We start from the raw sequence: 16,204 nt of genomic DNA, 5'->3' as shown, positions 1-16,204 counted from the left end.
AGCCAAGCTGTTTCAGCACATCTACAACACTGGCCTCTACCTGACTGGAATATTTCCCAGGTATATCCTGTCCACAAAAAGCAGGACAAATCCAATTTGGCCAATTACTGCCCCATCAGTCTCCACTCAATCATCAGTAAAGTGATGGAAGGTATTGTTGACAGTGTTAAGTAACAGTTACACTGCAATAACCTGCTCACTGATGCTCAGTTTGGGTTTTGCCAAGGTTACTTGGCTCTTGCCAAGGTCACTTGGCTCCTGACCCCTTTAGAGCCTGTTTCCAAACATGGACAAAAGAGCTGAACACAAAAGGGGAGGTGAGAGTGACTGCACTTGACATCAAGACAACACTTGACCAAGTGTGGCATCAAGGAGCCCTTGGCAAAATCGAAGTCAATGGCAATCAGGGAGAAGAGTCTCCAATGGTAGGTATCATACTTAGCACAAGGGAAGATGGTTGTGCTTGTTGGAGGTCTATCATCTCAGTCCCAGGATATCACTGCAGGAGTTCATCATGGTAGTGTCCTAGGCCCAACCATGTTTAGCTGCTTCATCAATGACCTTCCTTCCATCATAAAATCAGAAGTGGGGATATGCGCTGATGACCGCACAATGCTCAACACTATTTGTGACTTCTCAGATACTGAAGCAGACCACGTCCATTTGCAGCAAGACCTGGACAACATTCAGGTTTGGGCTGATAAATGGCAAATAACATTCATGCCACACAAGTGCCAGACAATGACCTTCCGGAACAAGAGAGAATCTAATCATCTCCCTTTGACGTTCGATGACATAACCATTGCTAAATGCCCATTATCAACAACCATTGACTAGAAACTGTACTGGACTAGCCATATAAATACTGTGACTACAAGAGCAGGTCAGAGAACTGGGAATTCTGCAGCGACTAACTCCTGACTCCCCAAGCCTGTCCAGGCATAAATCATGGATGTTATGGTTCTGTCCACTTGTCTGGATGAGTGCAGCTCCAACAAAACTCAAGAAGCTCGACACCATGCAGGACAAGGCAGCCTGATTGATTGACACCCCATCTACCACCTTAAATATTCACTCTCTACATCACTAGTCCACAGTGGCAGCAATGTGTACTATATACCAGATACACTGCAGCAACTGACTAATGTTCCTTCAACAGCACCTTCAAAACCCATGATCTCTACCATCTAGAAGGACAAGGGCAGCAGATGCATGGGAACACCAGCTCCTGCAAGTTTTCCTCCAAGGCACACACCATCCTGACTTGGAACTATAACGCTGCTCCTTCACTGTCACTGGATCAAAATTCTGGAATTCCCTAACAGCACTGTGAGTGTACTTACACCAGATGCACTGCAGCAGTTCAAGAAGGTGGCTCACCACCATCTTCTCAAGGGCAATTAGGGTTGGGCAACAAATGTTAACCTTGCCTGCGACACTTGCATCCTATAAAAAAGCAGGGGTAAATGTGGATGGATAAGCAGCATGTTATTTTGGGTGCGAGGCTGCTGAAATTTGCAGTTAGGAGTGCTATGCCGGTTGTAGAACCCCCATTTGTAATTTGTACCAGTGGACCTTAAAGGGACTGCCGGTGTCTGTTCAAAAAGTGAAGGCAGCCACATGTGCCGTCCATACTGTTCAGTGACAATGAAGACAGTAGGTTTGTTTTTGGATGAGCGCATTAGTGAACTGAAGGCACTTCATACATTGGGCAGAATTATCCCTTCGGCTAGTGGGGGCGGGGCCCGCTCGTCAACGCGTGGTGACGTCGGGTGGGCATCCTGATGTCACCGCGCGTCATTTAGATTTTCAGTTCGGCGGGCGCGCAGCTGACTCGGTTCAACACGTGGTGAGGAATAGTGTTTTTGAAAACTGAAAATGGGTCCTGTGCATTTAATTTGATTAAATTCATCTGGATTTTAAATGTTTCTGATGTGTGCTTCTGCCACCATCTAATGTGACAGGTAGCGCACTTCCGTCTGGAAATATTTACATGCTGCCTGCGTGGCTAAATTTCTAGAACTTGAAATTCTACCATGTTGTGATCGCTACCCCCTAGAGGATCTTTAATTACAAGATCTCTTATTAATCCTACTTCATTACACATTATTAGATCTAAAATAGTCTGTTCCCGGGTAGGTTCTGCAACATATTGCTCTAAGAAACAATTCCTGATGCACTCTACAAATTCATCTTCCAAGTTACCCCTGCCAATCTGATTTGTCCAGTCAATATGCAGATTAAACTCACCCATGACAACTGTAGCGCCCTTCTTACATGCTTCCATTATTTCCTGATTTATACTTTGTTCTACAATGAGGCAACTCTTTGGGGGCCTAAAGACGACTCCCTTCGCAATTCCTTATTTCCACCCAACCTGATTCCATATCATGATCTATTGTACCTATATCACTACTCTCCACCACATTGATACCTTCCTTTATTAACAAAGCTACCCCACCTCCTTTTCCTTTTTGCCTATTTTTCCGGAACGTCGAATGCCCTTGAATATTGAGTTCCCAGTCTTGATCACCCTGAACCATGTCTCTGTAATAGCCATCAAGTCATATCCATTTATTTCTATTTGTGCCATCAACTCATCTATCTTGTTACAAATGCTGCGTGCATTCAGATAAGGAGCCTTAAGCTTTGACTTTTTACCATTATTACTCATTCTGCTTCTAATTTCTGCTGTACTCTTCTGCTTATATTTTCTGCCCCTTCCAGTCACAATTTGATTATCGCTCGCCTCTTCACTACCCTGCACCTCTGCTTTCTCACTCCTTTTTGATTTTTTTAAACTTTTCTTCAATTGAACCCTCCCCCTACCCCCACTAATTAGTGTAAAGTCCTATCTACAACTCTAGTTATACGATTCACCAGGACACTGGTCTCAGCATGGCTCAAATGAAGCCCACCCCAATGAAACAGCTCTCTTCTTCCCCAGTACTGGTGCTAGTGCCCCATGAATCGGAACCCATTTCTCCCACACCAATCTGAGCCACAAATTTATCTCTCTAATCTTATTTACCCTACGCCAATTTGCACGTGGCTCAGGTCGTAATGTGGAGATTATTTTAATTTAGCCCTGAGCTGCTCATAGTCCCTCAGCGGAACCTCTTTCCTAGTCCTACCTATGTCATTGGTACCCATGTGGACTACGACAACTGGATCCTTCCCCTCCCACTCCAAGTTCCTCTCCAGCCCAGAAAAGATGTCCTTAACCTTGGCACCAGGCAGGCAACACAGCCTTCAGACTTTCTGTCTTTGCTGCAGAGAACAGTATCTATTCCCCTAACTATGCTATCCCCTATTACTACTACATTTCTCTTTTCTCCCTCGACTTGAATGGTGTTCTGTACCACGGTGCTGTGGTCGGTTCGCTCATCCTCCCTGCAGTCTGTGCCCTCATCCACTTCGGGAGCAAGAACCTCGTACCTATTGGATAAGGGCACCGGCTGAGGCTCCTTCATAGCCAAATTCTGGATCCCCATACCCGCCTCACTCAGTCACACCCTCCTGTTCCTGACTACGGACCAAATTTGATGTAATTAATCTAAGGGGTGTGACTGCCTCTTGAAACACAGTGTCCAGGTAACTCTCCCCTCCCTGATGTGTTGCAGTGTCCGCAGCTTGGACTCCAGCTCATCAACTCTGAGCCGAAATTCCTTGAACAGCCAACACTTGTTGCAGATGTGGTCAGTGTGGATCGCACCAGTGTCCACCAGCTCCCACATAATGTGACCTACTGTGTTTTCCTTCCCAAATGTTCTCAATCCATTCTAAAGCTCACTGTTGGAAGCTTCAATATACAAGCACAATCTATCATAGCATTTTCCTCTTGTTTTATCCTGTTGATGCCCTAATATTGGTAAGTAGAACTGAAAAATGCAACGCATTATTGAAGGTACACACTGCTCTAAGTGAGGGTGGTCTGAAATAAAGCAGCAATCTTAACATTTTTGCAGCTGATTAGATGCTGATCATAATGTGATAGAGAAATTAATAGAAATGCAGATAGACATAGAGAAAGGGAAGTCTCAGCTGGTTCTTCTGGATACATACAATTACTATTTGAAAATATGGTCAACTGCATTAAAAGGATAGTTGAGGTCAGTCCCTCGGTGTCCATCATTTATGTGTTTCACATAACATGGAAATTGTTTTGGAAGTTTGGGGTAATAGTGTATGTGGCATTTATGTAGCAAAATACTCTTACCATGCAACCTCTATAGTTCCAAAGTATGGAGCACCAGTGTAAGTAGCTTATAAATTCTTTACTGAAAAGGAGGAACAAATTGCAACAAAATGTTTAGGGAACAAAATTCAGTTATGTAGCGCTGTTGGAGGATATGGGCACATGCAGGGGTGTTCTCTGCTGGGGCCAGAAGACATTGATTTGGAGCTGTCCTGACATTACACAGCCTAACCAGCTCTGACATCAAGATCCCAATAGTAACAGAACGTAATAAGAGCAAGAGTAGGCCATTTGGCCCTTGATCATACTCCGCCATTCAATAAGATCATGGCTGATCAGATTGTGGCCTTAACTCCACTTTCCTGCCCACCCCCATAAGCCTTGATCCCCCTTGATGATCAAAAATCAATCTAACTCAACCTTGAATATGAATGACCAAGCCTCCACTACTCTCTGGGGTAGATAATTCCAAAGATCAAATATCAACGATACTCAGAGAAGAAATTCCTTCTTATTTCTGTCCTAAATGGGAGACCCCTTATTTTGAAACTATGTCCCCCAGGTTTTAGATTCTCCCAAGGGAGTGTCGACCCTGTCAAGCCTCCTCAGAATCTTATATGTTTCAATAAGTGCATCTCTAAACTTTAATTTTAGGCCCAGCCTGCACAACCTTTCCTCAGAATTAAGGCAGCCCCTTCATCCCAGGAATCAACCAAGTGAACCTTCTCTGAATTGCCTCCAATGCAAGTAAGGAGACCAAAACTGTTTACAACATTCCAGATGTGATCCCATAAATGTCTTTCCTGTACAGTTGTAGCAAGACTTCCCTACTTTTTCCTCTATCCCCTTTGCAGTAAAGACCTACATTCCATTTACCTTCCTAATTATTTGCTTTAGCTGCATGCTAACTTTGTGATTCATATACCAGGACACCCAGATTCCTGTGTGCTTCAGTATTCTGCAGACTCTCTCCATTTAAATAATATTCTGCTTTTCCATTCTTCCCACCAAAGTGGACAGCCTTACATTTTCTTACATTATACTCCATCTGCTAAATTTCTGCCCATTGACTTAACCTATCTATATCCCTTTGCAAATGCTGTGTCCTCCTCAACATGTTTTCCTACCTGTTTATGCATCATCAGCAAGTTTGGCTACAATATATTGGATCCCATCATCCAAGTCATTAATATAGAATCTGATCCCTGTGACACTCCACTAGTAACAGTTTGCCAATCTGAAAATGACCCATTTGTCCCAACTCCACTTGCTGTTAGTTAACCAGTCCTCTTATCAAGAGTAATATATTACGCCTAAGACTGCAGGCTGTTATCTTCTGCAGTAACCTTTATGTGGCACCTGATCAAATGCCTTTTGGAAATCCAAATACACCACATCTACTGGTTCCCCTTTATCCACCCTTCATCCTCAAACACAATTTTTCCTTCATAAAACTATACTGACTGCTTGATTGTATTTTGATTTTCTAAATGTCCTGCTACTACTTCCTTAATAATGGATTCCAGCATTTTCCTAATGTCAGTTATTAGGCTAACTGGCCAATGTAATGACTATCTCTGCAGCCACTTCTTTTAGACCATAGAGTCACATAGCACAGAAAAAGGCTCTTTGGCCCATCAAGTCTGCGCCAGTCAAACAAGTACCTAACTATTCTAATCCAATTTTCCAGCACTAGGCCCAAAGCCTTGTATGCCATGGCATCGCAAGTGCACATCCAAATACTTCTTAAATGTTATGAAGGTTTCTGCCTCTACCACCCTTTCAGGCAGTGAGTTCCAGATTCCCACCGCCCTCTGGGTGAAAAAATTCTTCCTCACATCCCCTCTAAACTTCCTGTCTACCCTATCTATGCCCCTCATATAATACATCTCAATCATGTGCCCCCTCAATTTTCTCTGCTCCAGGGAAAATAACCCCAGTCTGTCCAATCTCTCCTCATAACGTAAACTCTCCAGCCCAGGCAACATCCTGGTAAATCTCCTCTGCACTCTCTCTAGTGCAATCACATCCTTCCTATATTGCGGATTCCAGAACTGCATGTAATACTCTAACTGTGGCCTAACCAGTACAGTTTTATACAGTTCCAGCATAACCTCCCTGCTCTTATATTCTATGCTTCAGCTAATAAAGGCAAGTATCCCATATGCCTTCTTAACCACCTTATCTACCTGTCCCGCTACCTTAAGGGACCAGTGGACATGTACACCAAGGTCCCTATGATCCTCGGTACTTCCCAGGGTCCTACCATTCACCGTGTATTCCCGTGCCTTGTTTGTCCTGCCCAAGTGTATCACCTCACACTTATCCGGATTAAATTCTATTTGCCCATCTGACCAGCCCGTCTGTATCCTCCTGTAATCCAAGGCTATCTTCCTCACTATTTACCACCCCACCAATTTTTGTGTCATCCACAAACTTACTGATCAACCCTCCTACATTCAAGTCTAAATCGTTTACATATACCACAAACAGCAAGGGGCCCAACACTAATCCCTGTGGAACCCCACTGGAAACAGTCATCCAGTCACAAAAACACCCTTTGACCATCACCCTCTGCCTCCTACAACACAGCCAATTCTGGATCCAATTTGCCAAATTGCCTTGGATCCCATGGACTCTTACCTTCATTATCAGTCTCCCATGCGGGACCTTTTCAAAAGTCTTGCTGAAGCCCAAGTAGATTATGTCAAATGCATTGCCCTCATCTACACACCTGGTTACCTCTTCGAAAAATTCAGTCAAATTGGTCAGACATGACCTCCCCTTAACAAAACCATGCTGACTGTCCTTGATTAATCCCTGCCTTTCCAAGTGTAGATTAGTTCTGTCCCTCAGAATTGCTTCCAATAGTTTCCCCACCACTGAGGTTAGACTGACTGGCCTGTAGTTCCCTGGTTTATCCCTTCCTCCCTTCTAGAATAATGGTACCACATTGCCTGTCCTCCAGTCCTCTGGCACCTCTTCTGTGGCCAGAGAGGTATTGAAAATTATTGCCAGCGCCCCTGCTATCTCCTCCCTTGCCTCACTCAACAGCCTGGGATACATTTCATCCGGGCCTGGAGATTTATCTACTTTTAAGCCTGCCAGGCCAATTAGAACCTCCTCTCTTTCTATGCTAATTTCTTCAATTATATCATAGTCCTTCTGTCTGATTTCCATACCCACATCGTCCCTCTCACTTATGAACACTGATACAAAGTATTCATTTAGAACCATACCTACATCTTCCGGCTCCACACACAAATTACCCCTATGGTCCCTAATGGGTCCAACTCTTATGCTATGCGCTCCCTGTGCGGGCGGGGTGGGGATTCCCTCAGCCAGGAGTGCGCTTTTTTGCGCATGCGCATGAAAGAGCGCACTGATCTCCCTGAAGCTAAGTGCTGCCTCAGGGAGATCGGCTCGGAATTAAAATTTGCAATAAAAATGATAGAAAAATTTCCCTGGCATGTCTCTTCATGTGACACATGAGTTGGGACATGTCCATAACTTTAACTGAAACCTTTATTAAAAATTTAAATGCCCTCATGAAACCTCATCCCGCCCGTGGATGAAGTTTCATGCTTTTCTGAAGCCCACCAGGGCTCCTGGTCTGCCCGCCAACCTTAAGGTTGGATGGGCAGGTCCATTAATGATTTCAATTAGTTTCTCAATGGCCTCAATAGGCCATTGGCAGGTCAGCAGGTACGCAGCCGACTCGGCTGAGCACCCGCCGACCTGAAAATGGAAATGACACGGGGTGACGTCGGGAGTTTCACCCGATGTCATCCTGCGTCATTTTACGCATCGGTGAGTGGGCCCCGGCCCCGCTCACTGACTGGAAGATCCTGCCCCTAGTTATCCTCTTACTCTTAATGTACTTGTAAAATAACTTTGGATTTTCCTTTATTTTACCTGCCAATGTTTATTCATGCCCACTTTTTGCTCTCCTAATTTCCTTTTTAAGATCCCCCCTACACATTCTATACTCCTCTAGGGCTTCTGCTGTTTTGAGCCCTCGGTATCTGCCATAAGCCTTCCTTTTTCTCTTTATCCAATCCTGTATATCCCTTGACATCCAGGGTTCCCTGGATTTGTTGATCCCGCCCTTTGTCTTTACTGGAATATGTTGGCCCTATACTCCCTCTATTTCCTTCTTGAATGAGTCCCACTGATGCAGATTCACCTAAAAGTAAAACAAAAACAGAATTACCTGGAAAAACTCAGCAGGTCTGGCAGCATCGGTGGAGAAGAAAAGAGTTGACGTTTCGAGTCCACATGACGCTTCAAGTTCTGTTGAAGGGTCATGTGGACTCGAAACGTCAACTCTTTTCTTCACCACCGATGCTGCCAGACCTGCTGAGTTTTTCTAGGTAATTCTGTTTTTGTTTTGGATTTCTAGCATCCGCAGTAGCTTTTTGTTTTCACCTAAAAGTAGCTGCTCCCAGTCCACTCTGGCCAAATCATATCTGATCTTATTAAAATCAGCCTTCCCCCAATTTAGAACTCTGATTTCTGGCCCATGCTTGTCCTTTTCCTTAACAACCTTGAATCTAATGGAGTTATGATCACTATTTGCAAAATGCTCCCCCACTGATACCTCTACCACTTGCCCGGCTTCATTTCCTAAAATTAAGTCCAGGACCTTCTACGTACTAGCTTAAAAAGCTTTCCTGGATGCATTTTAAGAATTCCGCTCCCTCTAAACCTATTGCACTATGACTAACCCAGTTAGTATTGGGGAAGTTGAAATCCCCCGCTATTACTACCTTATTATTTTTACACTTCTCTGAAATTCGCCTACATATCAGCTCTTCTATTTCTCTCTGACTGTTTGGGCCTATAGTACGCTCCCAGCAATGTGATTGCTCCTTTTTTGTTTTTCAATTCTACTCATATGGCTTCATTTGAGGAGCCTTCTAAGATGTCATCCCTCTTTACTGCTGTAATTGATTCCTTGATTAATATTGCGATACCCCCTCCTCTTTTACCTCCTTCATTGTCTCGCCTGAAGACCCTATATCCTGGAATATTGAGCTGCCAATCCTGCCCTCTCTCAACCATGTCTCCGTGACAGCAATGACATCATACTTCCATGTGTTAATTTGTGCCCTCAACTCATCTGCCTTATTTGTCAGACTCGTTGCATTAAAATAAATACAATCCAACCTTGCCAAACTCCCTTGTGCCTTAACTGGCCTATAATTTTTATGCCTTCCAGACTCACTTGCTCTCTCTTCTAATTTTGGCTGTGCATCTCCCCCTGCTGAACCTCCTCTCAGGATCTCATTCCCCTGCCAAGTTAGTTTAAACCCTCCCCAACAGCACTAGCAAACCTCCCCGCAAGGATGTTGGTCCCATTCCAGTTCAGTTGCAACCCGTCCACCTTGTACAGGTCCCAAAGCCCCCAGAAACTCTCCCAGGGTCCCTGAAATCTAAAGCTCTCTCTCCTGCACCATCTCTGCAGCCATGCATTCATCTGGACTAACCTCCTACTTCTATACTCTCTAGTGCACGGCACCAGAAGTAATCCAGAGATTACTACCTTTGAGGTCCTGTTTTTTAATCTGTTTCCTAGCTCCCTAAATTCTGCCTGCAGGACCTCATCCCTCTTTCTACCTATGTTGTTGGTACTAATATGTATCACGATGTCTGTCTGTTTTCCCTCCCCCTTTAGAATGCCTTGCAGCTGTTCAGTGACATCCTTGACCCTGGCACCAGGGAGGCAACATGCCATCCTGGAGTCAAGTCTATGGCTGCAGAAATGCCTGTCTGTTCCCCTTACTATCGAGTCTCCTACCACGATTGCTCTTCCCCTCTTTTTCCTCACCCCCCGTGCAGCTGAGCCACTCAGTGCTATGAGCGTGGCTGCACTCCCCAGAGGAACCATCACTCTCGCCAGTTTCCAACACAGAAAATCGGTTCTTGAGCGAGATGCACCCTGGGGATTTCCTGACTACCTGCCTGACACCTTTCTTCTGACTGATGGTCACCCATTCCCTCTCTGTCTCCACTTCCGAAAGCTGTGGGGTGACCACATCTCAAAATGTGCTATCCATGAAACTCTCAGCCTCACGGATGCGCCTTAGTGCCTCCAGCTGCTGCTCAAGTTCTGAAACTCGGAGCTCAAGTAGCTGCAGCTGGTGGCACTTTCTGCACATGTGGTCGGTCAGAGCACAAGGCGCGTCTAGGACTTCCCACATGTTGTAGGTACATAACACAGGACTGAACTGCCCTGCCATGCCTCTAGTTGAAATAAATCACCCTTACTTTAAGTTAAATACAGTAAAAGAAAGTTAAATTATTTATGTACTTTAAATAAAAACTAGAACCCTTATCTTTCCTTAGCTTAACCTATTTTAAACTGGGGAAAAACTGGAAACATTTACCCACTACTCACCAATTAGCTCTCACCTTTGTGCTGACATCACTTTTTGAAGTGACTGCTTTACCATGATGCTGACTGCAGGATGCTCTTCCCAGACTGCTTCACCCTGATGCTGACTGCAAGACACTCTTCCCAGACTGCTTCACAGCGATGCTGATTGTAGGACACTCTTCCCAGACTGCTTCACCGTGATGCTGACTGCAGGACCCTCTTCCCAAACTGCTTCACCGCGATGCTTACTGCAGGACACTCTTCCCAGACTGCTTCACTGCGATGCTGACTGCAGGACACTCTTCTCTTTAAGACCCTAGGATGCAGGTCAACAGGTACATGGGACTTATCAACCTTTAGCCCCATTAGTTTTCTGAGTAATTTTTCCTCTAGTGATAGTGATCGCTTTAAGTTACTCCCTCCCTGTCGCTTCTTAATTTACTACTATTCTTGGGATTCTCTAATATCTCCTGCCATGAAGACTGATACAATATACTTGTTTAACGTCTCTGCCATTTTCTTGTTTCCCATTATTAATTCCCCAGTCTCATCCTTTAAGGGACCGATGTTTACTTTAGCTACTCTATTCCTCTTTATATACTTTTAGAAGCTATCTGCTTTTATTTTTCTTGCTAATTTACTCTCATATTCTAGTTTCTCCAAGGTTTTTTAAAGTCTTCCTTTGCTGGTTTCTAAAATTTCCCCAATCTTCTGATCTACCACTAATCCTCACAGAATTTGATACCATCCTTAGCTTCCTTAGTTGGCCATGGACGATGTATCCTTCTAGAAGAGTCTTTCTTTCCCTATGGGATGTATTTGTTGAGCGTTATTAAATATCTCCTTAAATGTCTATGACTGCTTCTCTACCATCTTACCTTTTATCCTATTTTCCCTGTCCATGATCAACAACCTTTGTAATAGCCTCTAATTAAGCTACTAGTTTTAGATCCAAGTTTCTCACCCTCAAATTGAATGTGAAATTCCATCCTGTTATGATCACTCTTGCCTTGAGGATCCTTTACATTAATTAATCCTGTCTCATTACATTACCATGTCTAAAATAGCCTGTTCCCAAGTTGGTTCCAGAACAAATTGTTCTAAGAAATTATTCCACATACACTCTATGGCTGGCTACCCTTACTAATTTGATTCTTCCAATCAAAATGAAGAATAAATCACTCAGAATTATTGCAGTACCTTTCTTACTGTCCCCCATTATTCCTTGATGTATACTCTGTCCTACAGTGTACCAACTGTCAGGGGACCTATAAATGACTCCCACCAGTGACTTCATTCCATTGCTATTTCTTATCCTCATCCAAACTAATTCGACATCCTCATCTTCTGAGCCAAGATAATTTCTCACTACTCAACAGTTCTCATATTTATTAACAGAGCTACCCTACCTCCTTTTCCTTTCTTTATATCCTTCCTAAATGTCAAATACCCTTGAATCATAATTTCCCAACCTTGATCACTTTATAACCATGGGATGAATAGGGGGAGGCTGGACAGCTCGCCCACCACCCACCCCCACCAACCCCTCGGGAGTAAAGTCTTGGCATGGAGCCAACTTGCTCCATGCTGGCCCACCCCACAGCCCTAACATGCTGCTGGAGAGGATCAGTGTGGGATGTTCACTCCTCACCAAAGCACACTAGTGGCCACTGCTGGGACTGCAAGAAGACAAAGCAGGCCCAGGGATCCACAGAACCAGTAAGTCTGGGGTATTGGGCATGGAGGGTTTCGGATGGTCAGGGAGGGGTGCGGTAGGGTGGGAGGATTGGGTTTCAAGCCTGGGGAGCGGGGCGGGGGGTTAAGAGAAGGAGGTTTGATCTTTGGGGATGACCTCCGATCCGTAAAGGGCAGCCCCCGAAGATCAAAACCCCCCCCTTCCTTCCCAGCCTTTGAAGGAGGTAGGTAAAAAATTGGGCTGCCTGCTCCCGCCCAGTTGCCCATGCCAAATCTTTTATGGCATGGGCAGTGTATTATCAGGGTCAATTGGCTTGGTAACAAGCCTAATTGACCCTTGATTACCTATTTGGATATGGTGGGCAGACTGCCGATTTTGGCGCCTGCCCACTCACTCCCTCCCCTCCCCCCATATTATCGGGGTGAGCTTGGGGGTGGATGGGAATTTGGTAGGGTGGGCGCACGCCCTATTTTGTGTGCCCTTGGCCAGAAACACGCTGGCCAGAAACACGCCTGCCAGAGGCATGTAAAATCCTGCCCCATATCTCTGTCATGGCTATCATAGCATACTCATTTATTCTTATTCGTGCTATCAATTCATCCATCTTGTTATGAATGCTGTGTGCATTCAGATGAAGAGCCTTTAAATTTGTGCTTTTACCATTTTTCCCTACTCTGACCCTTTGTCCTGGTGCACTCTTATGTTTGTACTGTCCGTCCCTTCCTATCACAATCTGGTTATCATTCCCCATATTGCCACCCTGCACTGTTACCTTTTCCTTTCTTGTTAACTTTCTAAATCTCCCTTAATGTGATGCCTTGCCCCCACTATTTAATTTAAAGACTTCTCCAGAGCCCTATTTATACAGCTCACCAAGACACTGGTCATCGTATGATTTAAGTGAAAGCTGTTCCAATGGTACAGCCCCCTCTTTCCCCAGTACTGGTGCCATTGCCCATGCATCAAAACCCATTTCTCCAACACCAAACTTTGAGCCACGCATTCAACTCCGATTTTATTTACCCTATACCAATTTCCTCGTGGCTCAGGTAGTAATCCAGAGATTATTTACCCTTGTAGTTCTGTCTTTTTAATTTATTCCCTAACTGCACATACTCCCTTTGTTAATTTTACCTATGTTATTAATATCCATGTGGACCACAACAACTGGATCCTTCCCCTCTCACTCCAAGTTCCTCTCCAGCCCCAAGAAGATGTCTTTAACCCTGGGCACCGGGCAGGCAAATCAGCCTTTGGGACTCATGGTCTTGGCTGCATAGAACAGAATCTATCCCCCTAACTATACTGTTCCCTACTACCACTATTTTCCCTTTTACTCCCCACATTTGAACGGCCCCCTGTACCATGGTGCTGTCATCAATTTGTTTATCCTCCCTGCAGTCCTTGCTCTCATCCACACAAGCTGCAAGAACCTCGAACCTGTTGGATAAGTACAAGGGCTGAGGCTCCTCCAGTGCTAACTTCTGGATCCCCATACCTGCAACATAGTTTTACCCTCCTGTCCCTTACCATGACCAAATCAGAAGTACCTAGTGGAACAAAGTGTCCAGGTAACTTTCTCCCTCCCTTGCTCATCAGAGTGTCCAAAATTCAGATTCCAGCTCGTCAACTCTGAACTGATGTTCCTCCAGCGGCAGACTCTTTCTGCAGATGTGGTTACTGTGGATCACGCTTGTGTTCACTAGCTTCAACATGCTAGAGCTGCAAAACATCATCTGTCCTGTCATCTTCCTTGTATTTTGTTTAATTTGGGGTTCAAGTTTGGAAATATCACTCAGTGATAATTTGTAGTTATATTAAGTAGTTTAACTAGTTAAGTTATAAATTTAATGCAGTACTTATATCTCCCTAGTGCTAGTTCAAATTACTGCCCCATTTTAGAGAAAAAAAGAAACAAAACTCACCAACCTGCCTGCTTACCTAATTAATGCCTTTGGACTTCAGCGCTCAAGTCTCGTCATGTCCCGCCTCCTTTCTTGGACAATTGTTTGGGCAGAATTTTTCCCTTGTTGGGCAGGTGGGTGCCCGACCTGAATGGGAGAAAAATAGTCTGCGATGATGTTGGGCGAGTGTCCCAATGTCATCGCACACTCTCGCGATATATCACTCGGCAGGCGTGCGCGAGAGGTGGAAGTGCACCTGCCAACAATTAAGAGGCCTATTAAGGCCCTTAATCAATTAATTAAATAGAATTTTTCGCTGCCTGTCCAACCGTTCAGTTGGCGGGCAGGCGAATAGGCCAAGTGGCCTTTGCAGTTTTTGTAAAATCTCATCCACGGGTGGTGGACCAGTGATTTAAAAAATGAAAACTTTTAAAACTCATTTTTAACAGGTCCCTGTGACAGAGTCACATGAGGGGACATGTTTGCCTTATTTTTCAATTGTTTATTTTTAATGTTAAAAATCTTCAGCTGAGGCAGCTCTGTGCCTTCAGGGAGCTTTCACTGAGCACACCCACACGCATGCACTGACTTCCGTGCTCGCCCTCCTCACCCAGGCAGCGCTGAGCATTGCAGTATGTGATTCACACTGGCTGGCCAATTAACGGCCAGCCAGCGTGAAATTGTGGTTGGGACCCGATCGCGGGTGGGTTTCGTGGCCACTCCCGGGCCCGCCTGCCATGTCCTCCCGATGAGGTAAAAGTCCTGCCCTTTGTTCTGTAAAGGACCAAAACATCACCTCTTCCTTCACTGCGCAAAATTCCCTTACTCACCAAATTCCCAAGTTCAGTGTTCTGTCAAGCTGGCCTTCATGCTACCTTCTGTATTTATACTAGCTGCAATTCCAAAGATCTGATCTGGCCCTTTTGGCTAGGAAACCTGTTCTAACCTAATGAACTATGTAGCTCCCACCATCAGCCAGCTGTTTACCACTGATCCAGGCTGAAAGAAACTACAAGTTAATGTTAAAGTAAAGTTAAATGTTAAATGCAACACTTGACTAGATTTTAGAAAGAGCTCAAACCTTAAAACACCTAGGCGTTAGTTTTTTGCTCCGGAGTCGGGTAGCAGAAGTTGGGAAATTTCTCAGCTTGCTGCATCCGCCTCAAGAAAGAGTGCCCCAAATGGCAGGATCTTCGTTCCAGGTGGGTGGGGTGGGGGATGGGAGTTGGGCCCGACGCCCCTGGACAGAGAGTCACAACTAATTAACAATTAGTATAAATTTCGACTTGTATGCCTTGAATTCAGTAGTAATAAGACCACCAAGTCTTATAATTTTTATAAAACTATATTAAACATTTATTAATAAGAGAAATGATTTTAAATACATACATAGATCTACAAATTACTATTATAACTTCTAAATCCCCTAATCAATCTAACTCCTAGTTACACTCTCATTAAGGCAACAGTAAGACACATAGGGCAGAAATTTTCGCTTAGCGGGCGGCCATGTGCCCGACCCGCTCGAGCATGAAATGACGCGCACCCACCGACAATTAAAAGGCCTGTTAAAGCCATTAAGTAATCAATTAACTTAAATTTTTTGCTGCCTAACGGTTGGCGGGCAAGCGAAAAGGCCAAGCAGCCTTTGCAGGATGAGGGTTCCAAAAGCAAATAAAATTAAATTAAAACTTTAATTTTTCATTAACAACATGTCCCTTGAGGGTACATGTTTCATTACATTTTTATTTTTTTAATTTTATTTTTAAAAAACGTTTTATCTCCTTGAGGCAGCTCCATGCCTCAGGGAGATTATGAAGTGCGCCGAAGTTTGTGCTCAGCCTGCCCGCCCTCCTCCCCCCACCCCCGCACAGGCAGTGCTGAGCACTGCTGCTCACATTTCACACTGGGCAGGCCTTAGTTGGCCCACCAGCGTGAAATCACGGTCCGTTCCCGATCGCAGGCGGCTTCCCGACTGCCCCCGCCAAGGGCAAAATTCTGCCCATAGACTTTAAAAGATCCAGGCA

Source organism: Cetorhinus maximus, chromosome 2, assembly GCF_964194155.1.
Source record: "Cetorhinus maximus chromosome 2, sCetMax3.hap1.1, whole genome shotgun sequence".
NCBI classification, from domain to species: Eukaryota; Metazoa; Chordata; class Chondrichthyes; order Lamniformes; family Cetorhinidae; genus Cetorhinus; species Cetorhinus maximus.
The sequence above is the reverse complement of the archived record's forward strand: the minus strand, read 5'-3'. Positions refer to the sequence as shown.